The sequence below is a fragment of the Lutra lutra genome, chromosome 5 (genome assembly GCF_902655055.1).
Source record: "Lutra lutra chromosome 5, mLutLut1.2, whole genome shotgun sequence".
In the NCBI taxonomy this organism is placed as follows: domain Eukaryota; kingdom Metazoa; phylum Chordata; class Mammalia; order Carnivora; family Mustelidae; genus Lutra; species Lutra lutra.
The window spans coordinates 19,029,032-19,045,168 of NC_062282.1; the positions used below are offsets into that span (position 1 = coordinate 19,029,032).

General features: G+C 35.8%; 1 pseudogene; it reads left to right on the forward strand.

Annotated features, from left to right (window-relative positions):
- The first annotated feature begins 214 nt into the window (after nt 1–214).
- On the forward strand, nt 215–1,350 carry LOC125101113 (serine/threonine-protein kinase 35-like; annotated as a pseudogene).
- Nucleotides 1,351–16,137: the final 14,787 nt, after the last annotated feature.

The following is a 16,137-nucleotide window of genomic DNA, read 5'->3' on the forward strand; positions in this document are numbered from 1 at the left end:
TTAAAGCACCCAGACTGTGATATTTTGTTACAACAGCAGTAAGAAAAGGATACAGATTTGGGTACGGAGACTGGGGCTCTGATAGCGGATACCTAAACGCACCACAGTGAGTTAGGAATAGAGAGATGGGTAGAAGCTGGAGGAACTTTGAGACACTGGGAGCAAAGAGCCTAGACTGCTGTGCAGAGTCGGTTGGTAGAAATATGCATGCACAATGCAATGCCAGAGAGGGCGCCTCGGGGTGCTGAGGCTGGCAGCGGGCCAGGCCGTGGATCCGGTGGCAGCCAAGGCCCCGGGAGTGACAGACCTGGTGCGGCGGCGGCCAGAGTGGGGCGGCGTGTCTGTGAGGCTGCGGTACAGCCTGTTGCAGGGGGGTGGATTCCACACGGCAGCTACCGCGTGGTTTAGCAGGCAGGGGCCAGGCGCAGCGGGGCCTGGGGGGCGGTCAAGGAGGTCCGCTGCGACGACCCGGGACCCTGGAGCTGGCGCTGGCCAAATTCTGGGTCCTGACCAGCCTCCAGCAGCGCCACCAGAACGTCATGCGGTTTGAGGAGCGCGACCTGCAGCGCGACGGGCTCGCCGGGGTCAGGAACCACAGCAAGAGCTCGAAGCTTGACCTGCACCTGGTGGAGATGGCGTTCAAAGGAGAGAGACTCCTGGGCTGTCTGAGGAGCTCTGCTCTGTCTGGTTTGTCATGAGTTCTGTGAAGGTGGAGACCTGAAGCAGGACGTCCCATCCCGGAGGCCGCCCCAGCCACCAACAAAAGCTTCGTGCTACAGCTCATGGGCGCCATTGCCTTCCTGCGCAAAAACCACATCGTGCAAAGGGACCTAAAGCCAGATGACATCCTCATCACCGAGAGGTCTGGCACCCCCATCCTCAAGATGGCAGACGTTGGACTAAGCAAGGTCTGTGTGGGGTTAGCCCCCCGGGGAAAAGAGGGCCATCGAGACAACAAAAATGTGAATGTGAGTAAGTACTGGCCGTCCTCGGCCTAACACTCAGACGTCTTCATGGCCCCCCAAGTCTGGGAGGGACACTACGCAGGCAAGGCTGGCATCTTTGCTCTGCGGGGTTATCATCAGGCAATGATAGAATCACTTTCATTGACCCTGAGACCAAGAAGGAGCTCCTGGGACCTCTATCAAACAGGGGACCAAATATGTCCCTGTTGGAGAGGCCCTGCTGGAAAACCCAAAGATAGAGTTGTATATCCCTCAGAAACTAAGGACTTCCATGTCTGAAGGGGTTAAGCGGCTTTTGAAAGATATGTTAGCTGCTCACCCCCAGCACCGGCTTGATGCCTTTGAACTTGAAACCCAAATGGACCAGGTCACATGTGCTGCTTAAAGTTCAGGACAAAGCATCTTGAGTGTTTTTAAACTAGGTGAATGTATACTTTTTCTTCTGCATGCCAACTTTCTGGACTGGATTCTTCATTTCAGGCCCTACGGTGGGCCCTGTGGAGGTGGGGGGACATGGAGGGTAGAAGACAAGTGCTTGTTGTAAGAGGACCCGCCCAACTCTTGAGGAGGAGAGCTTTGGGGCAGAGTAAGAGCTGGAAAGTCTAGAGAAGTTCTCTGAGTGGACATCTCAAGTGTTTTAGGAATACTTTTTCTCGATAATTAATAAATGCTTACTGAAGAAAATGTGAAAAAAAAAGCTTGGTAGAGAATTTTTTTTTTAAAGATTTATTTATTTTATTTATTTTAGAAAGAGAGAGGGAGAGCAAATAGTGGAAGGGACAGAGAAAGAGGGAGAGATACAATTGAGCAGACTCCACACTGAGCACAGAGCTGATGTGGGTCTCAATCTCAGGACCCTGAGATTATGACCTGAGCCAAAATCAGGAGTCAAATGCTTAACCAACTTAGCCACCCAGGAGCCCCCCCTCCCCAAATGTTTCTTTTACCTTAGAGAATATAGGTATCATCATGAAGAGTATGTTGGTAAAAAATTAAAGGTACTTCTGGTGAGTTCAAAATGAAAAACATGCTACTGGAAACTGGAGGAAAGTAGGTCCTTACTATAATGTGGCAGAAAACTTGGCAGTATTGGATTCTATTATTATTGGGTGGAAAGCAGAACTTGTAAGCAATAAACTAGGATATTTATCTAAAGAGATTTCCCAGCACGGTGTTAAAGATATGTCCTGATTTCTCTTTGCTGTCATGTGTATATGGTCTTGGAGCCCCAGGTGAGGGTTGTAATAATTTTAGTGTAAATTCCCAAAATGATGTGTAACAGCCAAGTCTGTGGTGGCTAATAAAGACCATAAGATACCTGTTATTTTAAGATATGAAAAACAAAGTTATTGTATTTAGTGTTAGGTCTTTTTTGATAAAAGATGAAGCTACATCAGTTAAATCAACTATTTTTTTTCTGAGAATTATTTCATTTTACTTTTTCACAAAAAGAGGATTTTGTTAGCTTGAATTTTGTACATGATTGACATACATTCAGCATGAACTGCCAAGAATTTTTTTCCCCCTCTGACATATTATATATTTAAGTGGCTGAGGAAATCATTTGAGAAATAGCTATCCATATGGAACATGTGAGTGGAAGTTCATTTGAAAACTTCTCACCTGTTTTGGTGTAATAATGCCAGAGTAGAAGTATACTTGCACTCTTAACTATGACAAATATGTTTGCACATGCAGTCCACAGTCAACATATTCAAACTGTATGTACAGAATATATGGCAACTGAATCCCCTAAGGAATATACTTCTACAATTTCTCTACTGCCTCACTTATTATTTATTGACTGGGAAGAAATTGTGTGTGTAAGAGAGAATATAGAGTAGTGGCAGTATTTGCAAAATTAAGTAGGGGTGCCTGGGTGTCTCAGTGGGTTAAGCCTCTGCCTTTGGCTCGGGTCATGGTCTCAGGGTCCTGGGATCGAGCCCCGCATTGGGCTCTCTGCTCAGTGGGGAGCCTGCTTCCCCTTCTCTCTCCCTCTGCCTGCCTCTCTGCCTACTTGTGATCTCTCTCTCTCTGTGTCAAATAAATAAATAAAATCTTTAAAAAAAATCCGGTAACAAAGGGGAAATTCTTTCACGTATGATGCTTGGATTGACTTAGTTATTGTAATTTTTCTTTAGATTGAACAATCATAACAGTAACATAATCTCAAAATATATGCACGGCTTATTCAGTTATTTTGGCAGTTAAATGTCATTTAGCTCTACTAAATTATTTGCTCAATTTCTTTCTTGCATTTTTCCTTTTGATGAAGTACATGTTTAGTTGTATTTTTCTGGTGGGATCTGGAGCCATAAAGTACTTTTGTTTTTGTATTTTCATATATCTTTTTTTTTTATATTTTATTTATTTATTTGACAGAGATCACAAGTAGGCAGAGAGGCAGAGAGAGAGAGAGAGAAAGAGAGAGGGAAGCAGGCTCTTGGCTGAGCAGAGAGCCTGATGCGGGACTTGATCCCAGGACCCTGAGATCATGACCTGAACCGAAGGCAGCGGCTCAACCCACTGAGCCACCCAGGTGCCCAATTTTCATATATCTTTTAAAAAAATATTTTATGTTAACATGGGACGCCTGGGTGGCTCAGTTGGTTGGATGACTGCCTTCGGTTCAGGTCATGATCCCGGGGTCCCGGGATCGAGTCCTGCATCGGGCTCCCAGCTCCATGGGGAGTCTGCTTCTCCCTCTGACCTTCTTCTCGCTCATGTTCTCTCTCACTGTCTTTCTCTCAAATAAATAAATAAAGTCTTAAAAAATTTATATTAACATATATTAAACATATAAATATATGTTAACATATATTAAATATTTTAAAATAAATAAAAATTTATTTTAAAAGATTTTTATTTATGTATGAGAGAGAGTGAGACAGCAGGGTAGGAGCAGAGGGAACAGGATAATCAGGCTCCATGCTGAGGTTGGAGCCTGACTCGGGGCTCAATCTCAAGACCTGAGACCATGACATGAGCCAAAACCAAGCATCAGAAGCTTAACTGACTGAGCCACCCAGATGTTGGTCATCTTTCCTTTAGAATGTTAGCTTGGTCATCTTTAGATTTCCTGTTAGACAAGTCTTTACCTTACTATATTTGAACATATTATTTTGTTGATCTCTGCCATTTGTTGTTCTGGATTAGAAATTTATTTGTTATTATTATCTTCATAGATAATATTTATATCTGTCTTTTACTGTTTGATTCTAGAACTTATTTTCAATCATTAAAGTTTGTTCATTTATAGCTATGATTTTTAATTTAAGAATAGTTGGAAGAGCACCTGGGTGGCTCAGTCAGTTAATCATTCAACTCTTGATTTCAGCTCAGGTCATAATTGCAGGGTCCTGAGATCCAGCCCCACATTGGACTCTGTGTTGAGCGTGGAGCCTGCTTGAAATTCTCTCTCTCCCTCTGCCCCTACTAACCCCTCTCTAAAAAACAACAACAACAACAACAAAAACAAAAACGAAAAAAAGAAAGAAAGAAAATAGAAAAGAACAGACGGATTTAAAAATCTGGTGGGAGAGATTGCTAGATGTCCACCAAAGCCTGTTTTATTTTCTTCAATAACGCATTGTGCAATACGTTTTTCATACTTCTTTGAAATGAAATACAGCCCTATGACTGATAGTCAATTATGAGTAAGTGGAAAAACATGCATAACTTTCAGGTCTTGGTCATCAAACCTTCTTATATTAATTATTTTACTAGTTCCCCTTCTGTCAGCTTAATAATGAATTTCCAAGTCACATGTTAAGGAAAAGTCCCAGGTTGAAAAAAATCCTTAATTTCTGAATCACCTCTAGAAGGACAGTGAGACATAAACCAGCAAAACTCTTGAACAGTATGGGCCAGAAAAAGAAGTTTATCTGTTCTGATCATTAAATATTTCGCTGTTTGTGGCATTGGCTGTCATTACTAGACACAGTCTTTTCCTGTTGCTATATTGTATTAATTGACTGATCAGGGAAGGCATTTTCTTAAATATGCTTAATTTACAAGTTGTCTAGAAGTTGCAATTGGACATATGTTACTACAAAATCAAAAGTTTAGAAGTGCCAAAAAAGGTAAAATTTTAAAAATTATCAAATTAGTGTTGATAGTAAATTGCAGGTTATTGTAATGTGTTTGACGATTTTTCACTGGAATTTTTTTTTTTTAAGATTGTATTACTTTCTCTGTTAGAGAGAAAGAAAGAGCACAAGCAGGGGGAACAGCAGACAGAGGGAGAAGCTGGCTCCCCTCGAGTAAGGAGCCTAAAGCAGAACTCAATCTCAGGACCCTGAGATCATGATCTGAGCCAAAGGCAGATGCTTAATGGACTGAATCATCCAGGCATCTCAAAGAAGATAAAAAAAGACTAACATGGAAAGATGCTCTACATCACTAATCCTAGAGGAAGTGCAATAGAAAATGCAAAGTGTCACCTCAGACCAGTTAAGATGATTTATTTATTTATTATTATTATTTTTTTAAAGACAAGTTTTGGCAAGAGTGTGGAGAAATCTGAACATTTGTTCAAAGGTTCTGTTGTCATTTGTGGAAATGTAAATTGGTGGAGCCACTATGGAAAACAGTATGGAGGTTCTTCAAAAACTAAAAGTAGAACTACCATGTGATCCAGCCATCCCGTTTCTCTGTGTTTATTCAAAAGAGTTGAAATCAGAATCTCGAAGAGATAGTTGCGATGCCATGTTTATTGAACATTACCCATAAGAGCTAAGAGATGAAAAAACGTAAATGTACATTGACATAATTTGAAGACATTTTGCTAAGTAAAATAAGAAAGTTAAACAAACATATATGGTAAATATTGAAATAGGATCGTCTATGATTCCATGGATATGAGTTATCGAAAGCAGTCACACTTGAGAGTAAATGATTGTGGCCAAGGGCTTTTGGGGCTAGGGGGGAAGGGGAGTTGTTGTATAATGAGTATATGTTTTAGCCATGCAAGATGAAGCTCTGGAGATAGGTTGTAAAACATCATGCTTATAATTAAGAAGTTTGTATTTCACTCAGAATTTGTGAACAAGGTAGATCTCATGTTATGTGTTTTTAACCATGAGAGGAAAGAAAGAGAAGAAGAGAAAGAAGGGAGGGAGGGAAGGAGGAAAGGAAGAAAAGGAAGGACGGAGGGAGGAAAGAATAAAAGGAAGAAAGCTTAAAAAGGAAGTTAGGCAGAATCAAGCTATCATCTGGAAAGAAACTCTCTGGGTTGTTAGTCTAGAATTATTAAGCATAAGCGCTGTCATGACTTCCCCAATCCTTTAAATCCTGGTTCATGTGCCTTTACTTTAATTGGATGCCTCAGAATCACCTTCACATTTTTATTCTCACTGCAAAATAGTTTTTAAGTTGTTGTCAGGCTTTCTCAATTCCTGCTACATTAAAATTGTGGGGTTTGTTTTTGGTTGTTTTTTTTGCTAACTGTTGTTTGAGCCTAAAAGCATTTCCCATTACTTGCTTTAACATTCAATTGAGATTTTTCGTATAGCTTCACTGAACTTGAGATGAAATCTTGTGTTACTTTTGCTGTGCCAACATAGATGTTTTATCTCTTTTTTGGTAGATGACCTGTTTAAACTGTTCTTTTTTAAAATAAAAACATATAAATTATTTGTCAAAACAGACTTTACTTTCCAAATAAATTAGCATAACACCCATAGAAGTTTGGGGATTTTTGAGCGTTTTTATTGTTTCATCCTGATGATACTATCTATAAAGGATATAGTCACTCATTTAGTATGTATAATTTTGTTTAAAGAATAAACAATTTTGCTGAACTAAAAAGTAGAGCAGAAAACTAAAAGAAAAATGTTATTAACCAGTTAATACATCACGAATATTGTTGTATTTACAGTGTATATTTTATCTTTACATAGGAACCTCAAATTGCTTTGAAAATAATTCTATTTTTTTTCTATATGACAATGTGACTATTATGTGAATGTTGACTACTGAAATGAGATAGGAACATGGTTTAACTACTCAATTTTACATTGAAGTCAAGGCTTCATAATGAATATGAGAGATTTTAAATTTTTTTTGTTTAATTAATATTTAAATCAATGCATTAATGTACTCAAATGTCTGAAACACAACACCACAAACTGATTTTATGTTTGCAAGATTGTGCCACCAAAAATATCATCCCATTAATTACCTTGTATTTTAAAATTAAAAATAGCTAACACTATTGAGGTATACTTTCCATAAAACATACACAGATGTATGCTTTGGTGTATGCTTTGATGAAGAGTAAAAACAGATATAACCTTGGAACTATCATCTTACTTATTATTATAAAACATTTCTATAGCCCATACAGTTTTCTTTCCAATTATCCACATCCTTCACATATCATTCTTCTGCCTGAGGCAAAAGGCTTTCTCTAATTAAAAGGTTAGTTTTTTCTGTTCCAAAATTTCATATGAAATCTTAGAAGTTGTGTTCTTCTGTATCTGGCTTCTTTCGCTGAGCAGGCTGTTTTTGTTTCATCTTTGCTTTCATGTTTATTAGCAGTTCATTCGTTCATTACCAAGTAGTGTTATTTTGTATACAGTTCTGTGGTTTATTCATTCACTTAGTAGATATTTGTATTTTTTTCAGTTTGGAGTTTTTTTGTTTTTGTTTTGTTTTTAAGTAAAACTACTGTGAATATTCATGTACAAGTTATTTTCTGTGTATTAGTTTAACTTTCTCTTGGCCAAATACCTAGAAATCAAATTACCTCATTATATGGACAAAGTTGATGTGAAACTTTCCAATTATTTCACACTGCATCCAGCAATATATGAGAGACTAGGCTGTTCCACATCCTCACCAACACTTGACAAGTCTTGGTATTAGCCATTCTAGTGGCATGGAGTGGTGTTCCATTGTGGTTTAATTTGCATCTTTCTGACCACTATTAATGTTCAGTCTCTTCATGCGATTATGAGACATTCACATATCTTCTATGGGGAAGTGCATGTTCAAATATTTGCCCATGTTTTATTGGACTGTTGATCTTGAAGTTGTAGAGATCTTCTAAGGTGTGTACCCAAGTCCTTTGTCTAATAATCTAGGTCAATTATTTTCTTTCCATCTCAGGCTTCCCTTTCATTTTTAAAAGTTGTCTACAGGAAAGAGTAATAAGGTTAGATAAATTGTATCATATTTTTGAATACTTAATGCTTTTGCATCCTATCAAGAAAGACTTTGCCTAACCTAAGATCAGAACATTTTTTTTTCTAAATTTTCTTCTTCATGAAGACCTTTCTTATGTTTTCTTATATTTTTCCTATCTTTCCCATGTTTATGATTTCTGTATTATACACCAGTATCTTTTTACATGGGTAAGATACTTAGTGTGGTTTAAGAGGAAATCTTAAAAGTAGGCAGTATAAATCCTCCAAATTTGCTTAAAAAAAAACTTAGGTATTCTATATGATTTATATTTAATTATAAATTGTAGAATTAGTGCCAATTTCTGAAATTAAAAATCTTGCTGAGATTTTGCTTCAGATTGCTTTGAATATGTGTAAATAAGTTTGGGAAGAACTAACATTGTAACAATATTGAGGCTTGCATTTCTTGAAAATGGTCCGTCTCTCCATTTATAGTTTTTAGGTCATCTTTAATTTCTCTCAGCAATGTTTCTTAGTTTTTTTTTTATAGTATTTAGATAAATTTTGTTAACTTTATCCCTAGATAGTTAGTATTTTTGGATGATATTGTCAATGGCATTGATTTTTATATTCTATTTATGGCTATTCTCTACAGACTATAATTGAATTTGGTATATTGATCTATTATCTTATGGACTCATGAAATAAAATGATATGTTCTAATACCTTTTTTGATCCTTTATGATATTTTATATCTGCATCATGTCCTCATGAACAAAGAAAATTTAATGTTTTATTTTTATTTATTTATTTGACAGAGATCACAAGTAGGCAGAGAGGCAGGCAGAGAGAGAGGAGGAAGCAGACTCCCCACTGAGCAGAGAGCCCGATCTGGGGCTCGATCCCAGGACCCTGAGATCATGATCCGAGCCAAAGGCAGAGGCTTTAACCCACTGAGCCACCCAGGCGCCTAAAGTTTTATTTCTAAATTATATATATATATATATTTTTCTTTCCTGTACTTTCTAGGACTTTAATAGAATAATTTAAAGTGGTGAAGGCAGACAGCTTTGCCTTGTTCCTGATATTATATATGAAAAAGTTATTTTTTGAGACAGCTGGGTGGCTTAGTTGGTTGAGCATCTGTCTTCAGCTCAGGTCAGTATTCCAGGGTCCTGGGATCAAATCCCGTTTGGAGTTCCTTGCTAGGTGGAGGGACGGCTCCTCCCTTTGCCTGCTGCTCTCTCTGCCTGTGCCCTGCCCCCTCTCTTTCTGACAAATAAATAAATAAAATCTTTTAAAAAATTCTTTTTTTAACTAAGCATAATTTTAGATCTAAGGTTTTGATAGATATCACTTATCTAGCATAAAGAATTTGTCTTCCCTTCCTAGATTTATTAGTTTTTTTTTATATGAATGGTTGATTTTATTAAAAATTCTAAAGGTTATTTTGGGGAAATTAAATGGATTTTCTTCTTTCTTCCGTTAACACAATGAAATCTACTATATAATTTTTAAGTGTTAAAGCAACTCTAATCTTCTCAGGATGGACCACAGGTATTTATTTTGGCAACCATGAAAATATGCTGCTCAAATTTTCTTTAAGAGGGTCTGCCTCAGGGAGCTCAGGGGAATGAAAGGCCATGCTCACCCTGGGCTGCTCCAAGCTGACCAACAGGCATTGTAGGGGTCCTAGCATAGGCATCTTCTCACTTGCTATGGAAATCTTTCTATGGACAACTCTTGTCCAGGAAGTTCCTACCCAACTCATCAAGATTTTGAAAAGCTGTGCTGTAGGCTGAGGTTCTTCCTGTGCAAATTTTCCCTCCCTTTCTTTAACAGATGATAGAATGCCTTAATAATTTGCCTGTTTTATCTTTTTTCCTTCACTTTTATTCTTAGTGGATTGTATTCCTAAATAAATGTCTTGTATGTTTAATATACTTATTAATTTAATACTATTATATTCATATAATGATGCTTACATATATATGTATGTATGTGTGAAACATTTCTCATTTTATTAGTTTTATTTTATTATAATAATAACATTATATATATATATGTGTGTGTGTGTGTGTGTGCGTGTGTGTGTATATATATATATATATATGAAATTTTTGCCTCATTTTTGTTGCATGTTTGCTATTCCTGGACTGGATCGTATAATCTTTTCTTCTAAAAGAATTTGTACAGAATTAATGTTTATTTCTTCTTAGTATGTTTGATAGAATTCATCAGACATCTGGGCACAGACCTTATAAGAAAGTTTCAGAAGCAAATCCAATTATTAATAAATTTGGATATACTCAGACTTTCTATTTTTTTGTGTCAGTTTTGGTGACTTGTGACATCAAGAAATCTGTACATTATGTTGACATAAACTTGTTCATAATGTTTTTGTTCTTTCAGTGTCTTTAGGACCTTTAGTTATGACTCTGTATGGAGTCATACTTGCAATTTCTATTTTCTTATACTTGCAATTTGTATTTTTTTTTGGACTGGTCTAACCATAGGTTTATTGGTTTTATTTATTATTTTAACAAGACCTTTTTTTTTTCCTTCAAAAAGTGTTTCTTTATTTTTTTATTTTTTATTTATTTTATTTTTATTTTTTATTTATTTATTATTTGTTTGTTCTCTAGTTAGTATGTTTCATCATTCATCTTTACTATTTCCTTTCTTTTACTTACACTAGATTTAATTTGCTTTGTTTTTATTTAGATTCTCATGAAAGAATTTATACAATTGATACTGAGCATATAATCTTTTAGCATTTTAATGTTATATAATTTCACCTAATCACTTCTTTAGCTGCATTATAAGTATTTTGATTATTTGTTTTATTATTATTACTCAATTAAAATATTTTCTAACTGTTATTGTGATTTTTTTCCTTTGATCAATAACTTGTATATAATTATGCTGGTCTAATGTCCAACTTTTTGCTTATATTCTAGATAACTTTTTAATTAATTTCTAATTTAATTTCCTTTGTGTCAAAAAGCATGGTACTCTCTCATTCATTTAACATTTTAAGACTTATAACCCAGAATATAACCAATTAAATGTGCATAACACCTATACTTGAAAACAGTATATACTTCCCTATAATTTGGTGTAGCACTCTCTGAATGTCAATTAGGTCAAGCTGAATGATACTGTGGCACGTATTTTCTATATTCATATTTATTTTCTTTCTGTTTGTTCTAGTCATAACTAGGAGAGGACTGTGAAAATCTCTAACCAAAATTGTAGAGTTCTTCCTTTTGTCTATTTCATTTTCAACAGGTTCAGATAATGCTTTGTGCATTTTGAAGCTCTATTAATAAGTATACAGAGCTTTAGATTTTTTATATCTTCTTGCTGAGTTCATCCTGTTTTAATAGTAAAATCTTCTTACTAATATCTGGTACTATTCCTTCTCCAGATGTTTGCTTTCTCTCTATATATGTTTAAATATTTATTTATTTTGGGTGGGAAGGGGCAGAGGAAGAGGACTAGAGAAATCAAAACCAAGTTCATGCTGAGCACAGGGGCCTGGGCTGGCACTGGATGTGGGCTTGATCTCGGGACCCTGGGATCATGACCTGAGATGAAACCAAGAATTGTATGCTCACTGACTGCACCACCCAGGTGCCCTGATGTTTACTTTTTCATATATTACATTACATAGCCAAGGTTTCTTATAGTGAGATATCTTATTGTGTATCTCTTTCCAACCTTTTACTTTGTAGATTGAGTTTCCTGAAGATTACATTTTGACAACTTTTGCCTTTTACTAACTTTTAAATATGAAATCATTTATATTTAATGCAATTACTGATACACACAGGTTAGGCTACCATCTTGGTATTTATTTTAAATGTCCTCAAGTTCATCTTTGTTCTCTTTTATCTTTCTTGGTCTTTTTAAAAATTCTGCCATTTGAATCTCTTATATTGGCTTATGTTATATACTCCTCGGGTCCTCTTTAACTTAGGGTTTATGATATGTATTTTTAACTTATCACAGTCTTCCTACAAATTATATTTTAACACTCCATATGTATTGTAAGAAACTTTCAAGAATACTTTCACTTGTTCCTTTTTATTCTTTGTGCTATTGTTCTTTCCTATTCATAAGTTTTCTCATAATTATGGATCACATGTTTTCTTTGCATGTCCTGTAATTTTCTATTGGATACTGAAAATACAGATGTTATATTGTTGAGAGTCTGAATTTTTCTTCTTTCTTTTAAAAATTATTAAAGTTTTTGTCAAGCAATTAAGATAATTGTGAATGAGCCTAATTTTTTCAAGGATTGTATTTAAGTTTTATTAGGGCAAGTCTAAACTCTTTTTCCCCTTAAAACTAGTTTAGCTCAACTGATAAGATAGGACTTTTCAGAGTTCTTATCTGAATTGTGCTGGTTACACACAATATTTTTCAGGGGTGCCTGGGTAGCATAGTCAGTTAAGCATCTGATTCTTGACTTTGGCTCAGGTCATGATCTCAGGGTCTTCAGTTCAAGCCCTGTGGAAGGAGCTTGTGCTCAGCAGGGAGTCTGCTTGAGATTATCTCCTTCTCTCCTCCTATCCCCAATAACTAAATAAATCTTTCTTTTTTTTTTAAGTATTTTTCAGTCTTGCCCAGTCTTCAGCAAATATCTGGGTCTCATTCTCTTTTTAACCTGCTTTTCTCCAATATTGTACCCCTCACATTTAGCTACCTCAACATTAAAATTCATATATTCTCAACTCAGCAAGACTGCTCTTCTCTGCTTGTATTTTCCTTGAAATATGTTTGTTGAGAAAACCAAATAGAATTTCCTTCATTTTTTCTTACAATTCCATCTCAGAATATATTTTAACATGTTTCTCTGTTCACTCCTTTTATCTATAAACTGATAGCTTTGACTAGAGACTCAATCTTGCTCCTATGTGATTATTTTTTTTTTAAGATTTTTATTTATTTATTTGACAGAGAGAGATCACAAGCAGGCAGAGAGGCAGGTAGAGAGAGAGGAGGAAGCAGGCTGCCTGCTGAGCAGAGAGCCCGATGCGGGGCTCGATCCCAGGACCCCGAGATCATGACCTGAGCCGAAGGCAGTGGCTTAACCCACTGAGCCACCCAGGCGCCCCTATGTGATTATTTTTTGACAAGACTACTTCATATGTGGTATTATTTTCTTTTAACAGAAGTCTCATGATACTTACTGTACCTCTTCTTGTGATATTAGCTGATCCTCAAGGCTAGATCCATTAATACATTAATTATTTCTATTACAAAATGATCCCATACTAATTACATCATTCTTCTCCTTTTGTTATAAAATAAGACTTATGTAATGAGAATTTTTCCCTTATAGACCTGAGGTTACCCTATGGTTTAATTCATGTAAAAAAGATTTTGATGCTCAGATTTCTCATCTTTTTCCAGCGAATGCTGTTTCATTTTCTCCTTAGTTTTTTGATAAGTTCCTAATAGCTATTACAACTCTGTGCTAATTGGTAATGAAAATAATCCAGACTCAATTTGTTAAAATTCTACCCCAAACATGTTTATATGGGGAGCCCTATTACTGTGTTTCTTATTTATTTACAGTACATTTCAAGACCACAATTTGCACACTCGTAGTGATCTTTGACACTGAGTATTTCAGTGTCCTGAGTCCTCTTTCACTTTTCTAAGCATTTCCATGGATAGTGATAAGAAAGTATTACACAAAAGATTCATAAATTTATACTGATAGTTACACATAAAATTCAGGACTAGAAAAAACAATTACCCAATTCCATATTATATCTATATTTCTTCTCTTACCACACCTAGAATCCTCGTGGTCAAAGACTAATGGTTAAAGTAAAATATTGCATGATTAGTAATTTTCATTATCCACATTTAACACAAATATCCTTAGGTAAACGATGATAACTTTACTACTAATAAGCCTCTTTGAATTTTTTTTTTTCCATCATGGAGCACCTATCTGAAAATTCCTTTTTTCTACTCTAAGTGTTGCAGTGCTCTGCTGGGGATATATAGGAAAGTTTGATTTGGGGGGACATTTTCTGAAAGCTAGGTTAGCTTTGGCCCTGCAGAGTTTAGCAATCTAGATTTGTCAGTAAATGAAATTAACAATTTAGATCAGACTCCTGTGTTGTCGATTCTTCAAACAGATTACAAAACATAGAGAGTAGTGGTTTAGCAACTTCAAGCCTTCCAAATATATATCAGCTCTGAAGCTGGAATATATTTAAATATTAATAGGACAAAAAACAAAGACTAAGAACTAGATGCTATTTTGTTATTTCCTTTGTAATGTATATGTGAAATATATGTATTTGCTTTATTCTTATAAAAAATCTATTTAAATCTAATTCTGCAAAATTTTCAGAGAAGAAAGAAATCTGATGAAACATATCAGTAGTAGGCTGAAGTTTTTGTCTGCCAGTATCTTGTCCTGAATTCTCTATGCTTCACGAGCTACAAGATCAATCTTCATGGAACACACTTCTTGTCAATGGTTATCTATCTCCTGCAAACAAATGAGAACCCATATATTGATGTCTATGATCTGCCTTGCTTTGCTCAACACTCTCCCATTTATACTTTACGTCCAATTTCTCCTGAATCTCAACCTTCCTACACTTTACTCCCACTTCCTGAAAATGCTCCTCCCAACTCTGTTTTGAGGTAGCTTTGGCTTGGCTTTCAGGATTCAGTTTTATGCCACTTTTCCTAAAATTATTCAGGGTCTGCCTCTCTTATGTCATTCCATAATATTCTGAATATGGATCTATGGCACTTATTCTACTCTAGGAAAATTACTACTTAGGTTTTCTGTGCCTAGCAATGTAAATCCATTGAAGAAAGGACACTATTTTATTTATTCTGCATCCAGATTGCTTGGGACATAGTAAGCTTTGAATAAATTTTTCTCAGTTCAATGGAAAAGTATTCTTTGATAATTAGCTAATTTTAAGCAATGAGCTTCCTGTTGCTGGTAGTCTTATCTTTATCTGTCTAGCTCTTTTTATTTAAAACCCCACCAGTCCTATCCCCTTTCATGAAGTAAGCACTGCTTGTATGATGCAAAATCCACTGTATTCCCAACAATGACTTCCCTGAGAGCAGACTCAGTTCACCTTTCCCATTTGCTCTTTAAAACTCACCTATGGATGTGCAGTTTTCAGCAAATGCTAAGATTTATTGCCAAAATGCTTTCCTCTAATGATTGAGAATTTATGTAGGCACCACATATATGTATTTCAATGGGCAGTCAGCATCTTACAGAATACACAACTTGATATTCTTCTAGACTCTGAGTTTACATTATGCACTTATCCTGCTTGTTAGATAGAATAAAAATATAAATATAATGTGTATTCATCTGTAAAGATCATCTTTTCTATATAAATGATAATATAGCCACAAGAACACTTTGTAGGTGAAAATCCAATGTAACAATTTTATGTGTCTTCAGTAGGAAAATAAGGGAAGTATTAGTTCCTGGACAAAATCAAGGATGAGCAGAACAAATAACACTTTTCCATAGAGTGATTCACCAGAGTGTGATCTCTCAAAAAACTTTCCACTAAAAAAATATCCTATAGAGTGCATTAAAAAAGAAAGAAAAGTATATCCTGTGTGTATAGCCAGAAGCAAAATCTATAGTGGGAAAGAGATCCATGCATTCTAATGAGAACACATATTAACATTAACTCAGGCTTTTTTCTGTGTCATTTCATTCAATCATCAGAGGACATCTTTGTAGCTCACTGAAAAACTTATGAAAACATTAACATTTTCACCTTTTTGAATGGATATCTGTATGACATGAATCATACACTAAGGAAGGAGATTGAAGGAGATAAAAGTGATACTGTTAAAATACTTCACAAATCTAATCTTAGATCTGGATCTCATTTGTTCCCATTGGATAATATACTGTGCATTTGAAGAGAATAATATAAAATGTTCTAAATTGGGTTTCTCGATGTGACTCCAACCAACAACATTCACTCTTTTTCAAATTCTTGGACATATGGTTCCCAACTTCC